The 13973-nt window shown below is 38.0% G+C and overlaps 1 protein-coding gene across 5 annotated transcripts in view; it reads right to left on the reverse strand.

Annotated features, from left to right (window-relative positions):
* The window catches only part of EPM2A (EPM2A glucan phosphatase, laforin), a 291921-nt gene that overhangs the window by 127007 nt on the left and 150941 nt on the right, over positions 1–13973 (reverse strand). Inside the window, exon 6 of one of the 5 annotated variants that reach the window (XR_004806486.2) lies at positions 1776–1885. The exons of the other annotated variants lie outside the window; for them this stretch is intronic. The gene's annotated coding sequence lies outside the window, so the exon portion shown is untranslated. Of the gene's footprint in view, positions 1–1775; positions 1886–13973 lie in introns of those variants that run through there. 5 annotated transcript variants of the gene reach the window in all.

The raw sequence follows: 13973 nt of genomic DNA on the forward strand, positions 1-13973 counted from the left end.
GTGTCACATTCTAGGCCTTAAATTCATCCTTAATACCATACTAATCCAGAATTTCTATTCTACTAAAATAAAACTAGGTCAGTGCCAAGTTAGTATCATCTTGTGCCCGATTTCCTCTGTTGTTATTACCCAGAATCTTTTTTTTTTAAGCTATGTTTCAATCATCAAGGAATATCCTGACAAACTGGCATGTCTTATGTGGTATTTTATATGTTGACTTCGGCAAGTGAATTTAAGACCTAAGTTGTCCCAAGGTTAATGCTTCAAAGCAAGCAGATACTTATGGAATGTGATTTTGGAGGTGACAAGAATTATGTCTCTTCTTGCTGGCGACAGTGCTTTACATTTCCATCCAGCACTAGCAATCAGGGCCTGAAAGAGGGTGGGGTAACACAAGCTCCTAAGGCACAAAATCTAAGGGGACACTTACTCTCTGAGGAGTGCAAGTACCTCCTTAAATTAAGGCACCCCACTTACCTCACCTCTTCCAGGCCCTGACAGCAGCACATTTGGGATAAAGCTCAGAAGGACTCAGTTAACATACAATTACATTCTCTGAATAGTATAACACAGTAAGTCATTAGCAACCACCGAGGAGAACTAGATTATTAGATTAGAATCAACCTCACTAAAAAGGTTCTTAGGAAATGGGACACTGAGCAGGTAAGTTTCAAAAAATATAGGGCATTTGAGGTTTGGAACCTATGGCACTGCCCAAGCATATGACAGAAGAATCATGATGAATGCAGGGAAGGTAGGCGGGCACAGCACAAGGAAGGGGAAAAAAATCATTCAGCCTCTGAAGAGGACACAGGGTCCTGCAAAATTTACTTGCGTGTGTGTGTGTGTGTTACTGTGTTGTAACTCATGTCATATATATATATATTACCACTAATATATAGTACATAAACTGTAATGTCATGAATGTAACTACTCATATTTATGAAGTATGTAATATATACACAAGGGGGGTGGGGTATATATGTATTTGCAGGTGTTGGTGGGAAGTCTTGTAGTGGATCCTGACACAACCACCTATCAAAGCCAATGTTACATTCACATTTAAGGTGGCCCAGATAATCTGTAGCCTTTTAAATTTGTCTGGAGCTTATTTCTGTGTTTGTGCCAAAGGAAGGGCTTAAATCACCACTGCTACTGTCATATAAGCCTCAGGCAGCTTTTAGCATCCTCTCATCAGTGAACATCTCTGTTTTGTGTTTTTTGTTTGTTTAGGATTTATTTATTTATTTTAGAGAGGGAGCTCATACACACAAGTAGGCAGAGGGGAAGAGGGAGAGGGAGCAAGAGAATTCCAAGAGGACTCCCCACTGAGTGCAGAGCCTTAACCAGGCTCAATCCCATGACCCTGAGCTGAACTCCAAAGTCAGACACTTAACCGACTGAGCCACCCATGCACCCCACCATCTCTGTCTTAACACAGGGTTCCCTGATGGGGGCAGCATTAGAACACTGTACCTGGGTGGCTTACAGGAGACTCATGCCCTTCCTGCTGACTAGTCTGAACTTTTATTTCTCTGGTTGTCCCCAAGCTTTCCATTGGCCTCAGTCTCACCTTCTAGTGTTGGCCCTCAGCACACCTGACTCAGATTGTCTCCTCTCTCTCGTCTTGGCACCCTCAGACTGGCCACCCTTCCTGATGGAATGCCCACATTATGATCCCATGGTTTTTAACTTACCTGCTATTTGACTGCCCCGAAAATGTCACAATCCTAACACATAGTACTAACAACTAGTGCTCGTGGCAACCTGGTTTTATTGGTGCACCAGATGCAATTGAAAGATAACAGCAGGGCTTCGAGCAGCTGTAACCTCCTCTGAAGGCTCAGATCAAGTTGCTATTTATGAAACGGTAGGGGAGAAGTGCCTAGGCAAGAAAGAAGGAACATGAACTCAACTAGGTTCAAATTGGGGCACCTGGAAAACTCATCTTAACACACATACCAGCTCTCCTGCTCTCATAGCTCCAACGCCCTTCCCAAACAGGGTGGCTGCTGGGGTCTAGCTCCAGATTGTGCATAAGATTGTGTTTGCTCTCTGAGCCTTGGCAGAAGGAAAACCTGAGTGAAAGTACTACTTTTCTTGGAAGGATGGTGGCCTTCTGAAATCCACAGTCCTGAGAAAGGATGGGTGTCAACCTGTCTGAATGGTCACAGGAGGCCATCTTCCTTGCCCTGAGAAGCTCTGGAAGAGTAGAATAGGTGAGCTGAATTCTCTCTACTCATAATGGAAAGAGAGAAGCATTAACCATTACACCTCAGGAAACCGAAATCAGGAATGGGGCACCCTGTGCATGACTACTGCTTTTTTACGTGTTTTATGAGCCCCACAAAACAATGATGTGCTTAAGAAGGAAAGAAATATGCAAATCTTTTCTCTAAGTCAATGTCTGGGTCAGTTAATATTATTTTCAAATAGAAGCTCCTTAAGGTCAGAAGGAATGAATGAATGAATGAATGAATGAATGAATGAATGTATGTATGTTACAGTAACTTCATATCCTGGGGCTATTTGTTCTTAGATAGATGAGTTTTACCAAAAATTGTGTGCATTGTCTGCATAATCATCTCCAAGAACATATCAGTGGTATAATACAAAAGGCAATGACTGGAAATTCAGAGACTTGAATGCTAGTCCTAGATCTGCCATTAACTCTGTGACACTAAGCAAACCATATCTTTGCTGCTGCCTTTCAAACTCCTGAAATTTAGAGAATTTGGACCAGAAGAGCTCAAAGCTTCCTCTATCATTAATATTTACCAACTAACATCATTAAGATAACTTCTATCACTAATGTTTCTGAAGAATTGTTTTGGCATAAAATAGAAATGGCAACTATCTCTCTGGACAGTGCCTGGATTATTGGTGGCTGGCTCTCTTATTCACATACGTTCTATTTGCATGACTTGTCCTGAATTTCCTCTGACTCACTCTGCAGCCCCCAGCCTGATCTCTTGCCTGCATAAAGCCCCCAACACCTTGTTCAAAGTGAGAAGAGTAGTCATAACCAACTGCTGAGTGGTGATCACCTTGACCACAATGTTCATTCTTTTTTTTTCTTTTTTAAAGATTCATTTATTTATTTATTTATTTATTTATTTATTTATTTGAGAGAGAGAAGGAATGTGAGTAGGGGGAGGGGCAGCGGGAAAGGGAGAGAATCTCAAGCAGACCCCCACTGAGTGCAGAGCTCAATGTGGGGGCTCAATCCCTCAACTCTGAGATCATGACCTGAGCCAAAATCAAGAGTCAGATGCTCACCCAACTGAGCCACCCAGGCACTCCTGTTCACTCCTTTCTTAAGTGTTGACCAGTGAAAGTTATTGAAGGGGAGCTGCTTTTATGTGGCCCTGAGAGTGAGAAAGCAAAAACCCTTTACCAAAACCCAAAACAGCAAACAAAGAACATTCAGAAGGTACTGAAAGCCACCTTTCAAAATACTAGTCAATCTTTTGTTTTTTACTGGGGTCAAAAGAAACTGTTAAAGTTTCTTAAAAGAAGAGTTTCTCTAAGGTGTTTTAGACCAATGACTTTCAGCTGTTGCCTGGCAACAATCCTAAAGGCAAAAGTAGCCTAAGACCTGAAGAAATCTAGTAAATTAGGAAAGGAAAGTGCCTGGTGCCTATGTCAAAGTCATTCTGGTTTAGTAGTACTATAAAAGGACACTGAAAATCCAATAAACAGAGTCTGAAGTCTTCCTTGGAAATCACAAAAGAGTAAGTTGACTTTGGTAAAGGGAAAACATGCTTGGTACACTCTCTGTAAGTGTTTGTTAACGCTGTCTTACACTCATGCAATGCTTCACAGGCATCATCTTAGTGGGTCTCCCTCACTAGGTTCCCCTAGACCATCAGGGGAACAGGTACAGCAGGAAGACCTTGGATGCTGTTTAACAGCATCCCGTGTACGCATATCTTCTTAAACACTGTGGTGAACCCAGACACAGTTAACTAGCTCATTGGATAAGCCAATATTTTTTTCTTGACCAACCTATTTTTGAAAAGTTTTCTTAGAATACTCTTCCTTGAGAACTGAAATTGTTTCTAAATAACTTTCAAGTACTTGTCCTCAATCTCCCATACCTTTTACCCTGTCTTAAATGGGATAATTAACACGAGCTACTGCAATAGACAAGCCCCCAGTTTGGATGACTTAAAACAACAAAGGTTTTATTCCTTGCTTCGGTAAAGTCCAATCCAAATTGACCGGCCAGCTCCATCTTGTAGTTATATCCTCTAGAACGTGCTGCCAAGGCAGAATAAAAAAAAATTGGTGGAAGTAGACTGGTTCTTATGCTTATATCTGTAAGAGGCACCAATACATCTACTCCTATCTCATTAGTCAGAACTAGCCACAGGACCCCAACCTAACTGCAGGGGAGCCTGAGAACTGTAAGAAAGTATATGAAATTTAGTGGATGCTGTGCCTGCCACACTCTGTTTCCCCAACCACGCACACTGACTGGAAGATAAGTCAGGTACCATTATTTGATCCATCATACGGATATTGAATCCTAAAGCCAGATCATGCCAAGGAACAACTGGTGCTTCTATGGGATCATGCAGAGATACCCCAGTGGTCAATCCCCCAGAGTCTGACATCTTGGCCCGCCATTCTCTGTGAGCTGCCCAGAATATGTAACTTTTCCTCAGGATAGGCTGGGTGTTTAGAGAGCCTAGTAGTAAGCCTCTCCAGCCACTCACACTCGTCGACAAGAAGCATTTCATATCTCCAGCCTTAAAGATCAAGAATTTGACAGCATGACAGAAGGCTGCCACATAATTAATGTCATTTTATATTCATTTAGATCATGTTAATTAAACTTGTTATTATATCTTTATATAAATATACCTGTTCTGCATTTCAGATTTTCCCAGGGGGCCAAGAATAAGATAATACTCAGGAAATGGACTACTCCAACAGGCTGAAACCAGTGTTTTGTCATCTTACAAATTGGAAACTGAAACTCTGAGAGGCTGAGTGACTTAACCGTGTTTACATGACCTGTAAATACAAAGCCAGAATAGGAGCCCAGATCTGTGACTTCCAGTGCAGTGCAAAGTGCTTTGTAAGGGCATGCCAAGAACTAGATTCCAATCTCCTCCATGCTTTTTTTCTCTTTTCAAATGTCAGAATACCAACCTGACACCACAGGGAAGAAAAAGATAGCCAGCCAGGCCCTTGCTGATAATAGCACCTGTGGTGTCAGCAGCAGGCAAATAATAGGCAGTGGAAAATGCACATTTAAATCATGCAGAAATTAGTGGCATGATGAGGACAATAAGAGTCCTCTGATGGAATAATTACTTCCCCTTGAGGTGTTCCAGCAGCGCCAGTTTGCTGGCGCCCAGACTATAAATGAGTTTGTACTGGAGGTGTCAATGTGGCCAATACAATGGAATGAAAGGGGGAGGAGGCAACCACAGGCATGGAGTTTTCAAAACCAAACCAACTGATATACAAGTTGCTGAGATGCTGTTCAAGAAAATTTATACCTCTTTAAAAGCTTTATACTTTGAAAAAGAAAAAGTGAAATGGTACTTGAGCATCGACTCTATCCTGACTCCTACAAGGCTGGTACAGTCAACATCTACTTTTAATCTACTTTTATAATAATAGCCTGGACAGGTATTAAAAAAGAAAAAAGAAAAGAAAAGAAAAAAAGAAAAGAAAGAAAGAAAAGAAAAGAAAAGAAAAGAAAAGAAAAGAAAAGAAAGAAAAGAAAAGAAAGAAAGAAAAAAAGAAAGAAAAGAAAGAAAAGAAAAGAAAGAAAGAAAAGAAAAGAAAAAAGAAAGAAAAGAAAGAAAAGAAGAAAAGAAAGAAAAAAGAAAAGAAAAGAAAAGAAAAGAAAGAAAGAAGAAAAGAAAAGAAAGAAAAAGAAAAGAAAAGAAAAGAAAAGAAAAGAAAAGAAAAGAAAAGAAAAGAAAAGAAAAGAAAAGAAAAGAAAAAAAACACCTGGTTAAGCAGCATGAATGTTACAAACATGTTTTACTCTTTAGTGGTACTAGAATCATTTCAGCATACTATCTGGGCCTGATAATGTGAAGAGACAGAACCATTCATGCAAGAACATTCAAGGGACCTCATAAACGCCCCCTCACCGCCTTACCTCTGCCAGCATGCGACCCTGTGGCAGAACAAGCCTCAGACTATGGAAAGCACCTGATGAAACCAGAAAATTCATGCACCCTAGTGGCAATGGCAAATGCATTCTAGGAAACAAGTTGATTGATTTTCATTGCCTTCTGGAATGATCAAGAAGCTATGTGAAATTGTGGGATGCCTGGGTGGCTCAGTGGTTGAGCACCTGCCTTCAGCCCAGGGCCTGATCCTGGAGACCTGGGATCGAGTCCCACATCGGGCTCCTTGCATGGAGCCTGCTTCTCTCTCTGTATGTTTCTGCCTCTCTCTCTCTGTCTCTCATGAATAAATAAATAAAATCTTTAAAAAAAAAAGAAGAAGCTATGTGAAATTGTAAGAGTACTATGCAAATACCATAGATGAAAATCTATGTCCCATCTCAAAGCATATAATCAAATGCATTATCTAAAAGCTCCCTTTTGACTTAGGTAGTTCCTGTCTTTTCTATGCAGAGTAATAATTATCCACATTTGATAGTTTTTACACTAACATAGTCAATGTTAATCATGTCTTATTTGAGCCTTATACAATGCTTGTAAAATAGATTAGACAGGATAGGATTCTCCTTCCATTTTAAAATGAGGAAACGTGAGATTCAGAGAAGTTGGGTGCTTTCCCCAAAATCACACAGGTAGCAGGAAATAAAGCTAATATTCTTAGCCAAGGCTTACCTTCTGCTTCTTCTCCAAAGGCTGCAGGCCAATATAATCTCATCATCCCAATGTTTACCAGTCAGACTCATCTTTTTTAAATTTTATTTATTTATTTATTTATTTATTTATTTATTTATTTATTTATTTATTTATGAGAGAGAGCACAAGCAGAGTGGAAAGGCAGAGGGAGAGGAAGAAGCAGACCTCCTGCTAAGCACAGAGCCTGACTTGGAGGGGCAGGGGGTTCCATCCCAGGGTCCAGGATCATAGCCCGAGCCAAAGGCAGACACTTAACCAACTGAGCCACCCAGGCACCCTGCATTTTTAAAAAAGATTTCCAGAAGCACATGTTGGGTCTACTGTTCCTAATACAGCCCTGAGGGCATCTGAAACAAGATGACTGTAGATACAAGCTATAGACCTGGAATCCATGGGCACCTGGCGGTTGCTTCTGTGAAACCCCTTACAATTCTACAAAACATTATGTGTGGATTCATTTTTCCAGGGAAAGGGCCTATAGCTCTCAAAACTCCTCAAAAAGTTAAGAGCCACTAAATAAAAAGTAATAAGAATATCCTAAAATAGTGTTTCTTAATCTTTATTAATCTCCTCTTTCATGAACATAAAAATCCACTGTCCTTTTTTAAAACTATTTAAAAATCAAAATAAAGTAAAAATCACCAAAAAAGAAACCATAAATAGGACATAGATCTGCTTTGTTTCAAAACTATACACATCAACCCATCCTCCAAAGATCTTAATATATGCTGGCTTCCCATTCTCTCTCACCTCAAATTCCTGTCCTGGAAGATTGTCCCTAAGCTGTTCAAAAATATTGTTCCTGGGCCCGGGTGGCCCAGTCCACTAAGCACTGGACTTTTGATTTTGGCTCAGACTTGATTTCTGGGTTGGGAGTTGAACCCTGCATCCATGCTGGGCACAGAGCCTGCTTAAGATTCTCTTTCTCCCCCTCTCTCTGCCCCTCCTCCTACCACACACCTCCACTTCACCCACACCGCCACCCCCGCTCACGTACTTTCTCTCTCCCTCTCAAAAAAAAAAAAAAAACAAAAAAAACTGTTCAAGACCTCAGAAGCAATGCTACAAGGGGAATGGAAAAAATTAGTCCCTGGTGTTATGGGTTTCTGGGGAAAGCCACCCTCTTCTGTTCTGCACTTTCTTCACCTTTTCATGTCCAATTAATGAGAGATTTGTAGGAAAGAGTCTAGGGGTCAGATTTCAGGGTCAAGAAATATTGTCATTAGGACAACACAGCAGCAGTTTGTCCTAATTTATATAATATCCAAAAGTACAAACCTGACAGTTTAAAAGCCAATGACCAGGAATGAATAGCAACTCTTTCTTAAAAACAATCTTTGTCTAATTGATATAAACTGCACATATTTAAAATGTACAATTTGGTAAGTTTTGATCCATATAAATTCTGTGAAACTATCACCACAATCAAGATAGTGAATGGATCTATTGTCCCTCCACATTTCCTCACTACTTTCATGATCTATTTCTCCTACTCTGATCCCAAACCTCAGGCAATCATTCATTCATTTTTTATTTGCATTTTTCTAGAGTTCGATATACATGGAATCGATAACTTCTTATGTACTTTTTTTTTGTCTGCCTTCATGTGCTGAACATGATGATTATTTTGAGTCATTGCCTGTATCAGGAGTTCATTCTTTCATTTACCTGTTGATCGACAGGATTATTTGAGTTATTCCCAGTCTGGAGTATTACAAATAAAACTGCTATGAATGCCTTAGTATGAATATATGCTTTCCTTTCTCCTGAGTAAATATGTGGGAGTGGAACAGCTGGATCATATGGTGGGTGCTGGGTTTCACATTTTGAGGCAGTGCCAAATTGCTTTCTAAAGTAATGTGAACCATTTATATTCCCAGCAACACTGTATGAAAGTTCTATTTCTTCCACATCCTCTCCAACATTTGGTATGGTCAATCTTTTTAGTTTTAGCCATTCTAATAGACAGAAAGCAGTATTTTATTATAGTTTTAACCTGCATTTCCTTAATGGCAAATTATGCTGTGCATCTTTTCCTGTGTTAATTCACCCTTATCTTTGGAAGGTCTTTGGGGAAATGTCTGTTCAAAACTTGCACATCTTTTTATTGAGTGGCTTATTTTTTTTATTATGTGTTGAGTTCTTTATATATCCTAGGTGGAAGTCCTGTATCATATATATCATTTGAAAATATTTTCTCCCACTCTATGACTTATGTCTTCACACTCTTAAAAGTGTCTTTCAAATGCTGAAGTTTTAAATTTTGATTAAGTCCGATTTTCTCTTTTCTTTTTATTGGATCATGCATTTGATGCCATGTCTAGGAATCTTTGTCTAGCCCAACATCACAATAATTTTTCCCAATGTTTTCTTCTAGTGAGCTTTACATATTTAGGATTTCTTTGGTATATTATATTTTTTAGTTAATTTCTTATTGCTGTGAGATAGAAATCAAAGATTTTTGTTGTTGTTATTCTGATTTGTTTGTTTTTTGTTTTGTTTTGTTTTGTTTTGTTTTGTTTTTGCCCTTAGACACCCAACTGTTCTAGTACTATTGTGGCAAAGACCATACTTTCTCTCCTGAATCACCTGTGTATATTGTTGAAGACCAGTTGTCATAGATATGGTAGTCTATTTCTGGACTACCATTCTGGTCCATTGACTTTTCTGTCCTTCTCTGTGCCAATAATACACTGTCTTGGGCAGCCCAGGTAGCTCAGTGGTTTAGCGCCGCCTTTGGCCCAGGGCATGATCCTGGAGACCCCTGATCGAGTCCCACATCCGGCTCCCTGCATGGAGCCTGCTTCTCCCTCTGCCTGTGTCTCTGCCTCTTTCTCTCTCTGTGTCTCTCATGAATAAATAAATAAAATCTTTTTTAAAAAATACATTGTCTTGATAACTGTGGGTTTACAGTAAACATTTTTTGTAGAAAACAACTGTGAAGCCGTCAGGCCCTGTAGTTGCTTTGTGGGAAAATTTCTATCTGCAAACTTTTGTTAATTGGTGAAGGACTACTCAGATTATCTTTTTCTTGCATGAACTTTGGTAGTCAGTATTTTCTAAGAAACTCAGCCTTCTGATTTGTCAATTTAAGTTGTTCATATTATTTCTTTATTATCCTTTAATATCTATAGAATTTATAATTATGTCACCACTCATTCCTAATCTGACTCATTTGTTCCTTCTTTTTCTTTTTTTCCTCATCACTCTGGCTAGAGATTTATCAATTTCATTGACCTCAATAAGCAATTTTGGTTTAATTGCCTTTTTTGTATATTTCTGTTTTCTATTTCACCAATTTACACTATAATATTCTTTCTTCTGTGTACTTTAGGTTTAATTTTCTCTCATTTTTTTAGTTTCTTGGAGTGAAAGCTGACATCATTGATTTGAGACCCTCTTTTTTTAATACTGGCATTTAGAATTATTCATTTCCTGTGAACTATGACTTCAGAAGCATTCCACAAATTTTGGTATGCTGAATTTGATTTTTTATTGAGCTCAAGTTACTTATTGAGACTCTTTTTTATGGGCCAGAATGTGGTCTGCCTTGGCAAATAATTAATGAGCACTTGAAAAGTATATGAATTCTATTATTGGGTAGAATGATCTACAAATGTCAATTAGCTTAAGTTGATAGTGTTTGTTTTCTACATCCTTGTTGATTTTCCAACTACTTGCATCAATTTTCAAGAGAAAGACTGAAATCTCCAGCTACAATTATGGATTTGTTTGTTTCTTCTTAAAGTTCTATTAGCTTTCTCCTAATGTATTTTAAACCTTATTTTTAGATCCTCTAACATTAAGTATTGTAACATCTTCTCGACCCATCTACCCTTTTATAATTATGAAATGACCTTGTTTACCCGTCAGAACATTCTTGGCTGTTATCTATTTTGATAAAATACAACCACTACAGCTTTCTTTGATAGTGTTAGCATGGTATGTGTTTATTTTTTAACTTTTTACCTAGGAATGTCATTCCATTTAAAGTACCTTTCTTCTGGGTAGCTTACAATTGGGTCTGACAATATGTGCCTTTTAAAGGAATATTTAGACCCTTTATATGTATTGTGCTTATTGATATGGCTAGATTTACTATCACTATTTCTGTTTTTTGTTTGTTTTTTTTAAAGTGAAAACCATGTTAGTCATTATTTTTTTTTATTTATTTATGATAGTCACAGAGAGAGAGAGAGAGAGAGAGGCAGAGACGCAGGCAGAGGGAGAAGCAGGCTCCATGCACCGGGAGCCCAACGTGGGATTCGATCCTGGGTCTCCAGGATCGCACCCTAGGCCAAAGGCAGGCGCCAAACCGCTGCGCCACTCAGGGATCCCCTATTTCTGTTTTTATTTGCCACATATCTTTCCCTTGTCTCTCCTTTTCTTCTGTCTTTTGGATTAATTGAATTTTATTTTCAATTTATTTCATTTTGTGGTTTTTTAGCTGTAACTCTCTGTATTGTTACTTCAGTGATTGCTTTAGGTTTATAGTAAAATCTCTAACTTATAACAGTCCATATTTAAGTGATATTATATCATTTCATATGTAATAACCTTGTAATAGTATATTTCGATTTTTCTTCTCTTGGTCTTTGAGATTTATAATTTTATGTACATTATAAACCCGAGACTTAATTGTTATTATTTTTAAATCATCTTTTCAAAAATATTTTAATAATAAAAATGTCTCATAAATTTTCCCATGTGTTACCATTTTCATTTCTCTCTTTTTTTAAAAAAAAAGTATTTATTTATTCATAAGAGACACACAGAGACAAGGGCAGAGACAGGCATGGGACATGCAGGCTCCCTGCAGGGAGCCCGATGTGGGACCCCAGAATCACAACCTGAGCCGAGGGGAGATGCTCAACCACTGAACCACCCAGGTGCCCCAATTTTCATTTCTCTTTATTTCTGATTAGATCTATATTTCCACTTGGTATCGTCTGTCTAAAGTACTTCAACATTTCACATAGTGTAAGTCTGCTATATGGCTATAATATATATCATCATTTTTTAGTTTTGTTTTGGCATATAATTAAGTTACTTGGAAACAGTTTGATTCTGTTAAGTCTTGTATTTAAAATAGATTAAGCAGGACCAGAGTACACTTAGCCTAAAGCTAATTTTGCCACAATTCTGATGTAAAGCACTTTTATGTACTTAAAAAATTTCCATAAGTTAGGTACTTAAAAAATTTCCATAAATTAGGTTTTCCATAATGGTTAGCAAGAACAGGCACAATTCCCAGGTCTGTGTAAACTTTCAATTCTTTTTTTTTTTTTTTTTTTTCTTTTCTCTGTCTAGTTCTCACCTCTCCAGGACTCTGTCTTGCAAAATCTAGCTGCTCTGATCAACCCAAACTCTCATGGAGCCTGCTCAGGGGACCACCTAGATCCCCCCTTCCTGGACACAGCCTGGAGATTCTTGCTAGGCAGTAAGTGGGACAGTCACTGTGCTCAAGTCACTTGTCTCTCATCATTCAATGTCCTTCATTGCTTGATGCAGTGTCTTAAAAGTCATTGTTTTATATATTTTGTCTAGTGTTTTGCTTGTTTACTGTGGGATACTAAATCTTTCTCCTGTTACATATTCTTCGCAGTCCTTTTTTTTTTTTTAATTAAGTCTTTTAAAAATTAGTATAGAGATCTTATTCTTTCTACTATTTTTCCAAGCTAAACCTTTGCACTCAGGAGGGAGGCAAGCAATACACAAGTGTAATGGCAGGGTACTGTCAAATACCAAACTATCCCATCAAAATTGTTTACCCCTTGAAAATTATATGACCACTCCATGTCATTGAGTCTATAGCCCAGGCATCTATTTTTTGAACAGTGTTAATATGAATGAAGACAACAGTGAATACCACTATACCTGAAAATAAAGAAATATGGTAAGGTATACACAAGATATACATTCAAAAATGTATTCCTTTATTTCGATCTTTATACAATGTGGAGACAATCATGTGCCCCCCTCCAAAATGATCTCTCCTATTCAATCATTTATGTCTAATTTGAAAGGATAATTGGCTTTCTTCAAAGATCCACAAATTGGGCAGCATCCCATTCAGGAAGTAGAAAGAGCTCTCTATTCCTATTTATTTAATAGTAATTTCTAAGCATCCTCCACAACCCAAACCCAACTTCAAAGAAAAAAACTTTAGAATTTAACATAATAGAAATAATTCCAGATATATTCTCAACCCAAAGAAATTCATACTTCCTGCTTCATCTAAAGCAAAACTCCAAATGAACTCTGATGGTCCTTAATGCCAATCTGCCTGAAAGAGTAATCATTAACTAATATAATCTTTATCCTTTTTAGTATCACTTCCAAGCTGACTGCAACACTACCAAAAGCTCCTAATTGCCAAATCCAGCGAATGGTATTGGGTTGGATTTTTAATTTCCTTTTATATACATGACCTCCTTCAAGTATTTAAAACTCTTGAAAACTCCTATCTTCTTGAAATGTTCTCATTCTAATCACTTCTCTAGTTCATCCTCATAATGTCTCACCTAGATCCAGGCAATAGCCATGTAATTATGGAAAGCATGCAGTAATTGGTAGTAGCTTAATATAACAGAATATAAAAACAGCCAAATCAGGGATGCCCCATCTGAAAGAAACATTCTCATCTTACGATGCTGTTCTTATGATTAATGAGAAAAGTAAACCCGATCCATGTTTCTACTTTGTACTCATTTTATTCAATAAAGAACTGCATTGCACATGGCTCAGAATATATGAATTACTAATATGCCTCGAAGTGTTATTCTTCATGCAGGGAGAAGAAGAGTGATTGCCTGATGTTTACTCTCACATACACACTTTATAATCCACAACACAGGACAAAATATTGAGAAACAAGTTGCACAAGAGTGAAAAATATCCTCTGCCCAGACTGCTGTGTTTATTCTCCTGCTGTGATCCATTAGTAAACAGCTGTTCCTTGACTTCTGTAGATAAGAATTCTCTTGGTACAGCAAGTTGGGGAAAGAAGGGACTAATTTTTTTTTCAAACAGGTGAAGCTAGGGACAAAACATAATTTGCAATTCCTTGCAATGTATCACACAAATTGAGTACCTAATTCATAGAGTACCTTCTAATTGTCA

The sequence above is a fragment of the Canis lupus genome, chromosome 1 (assembly GCF_003254725.2).
Source record: "Canis lupus dingo isolate Sandy chromosome 1, ASM325472v2, whole genome shotgun sequence".
Classification (NCBI taxonomy): Eukaryota; Metazoa; Chordata; class Mammalia; order Carnivora; family Canidae; genus Canis; species Canis lupus.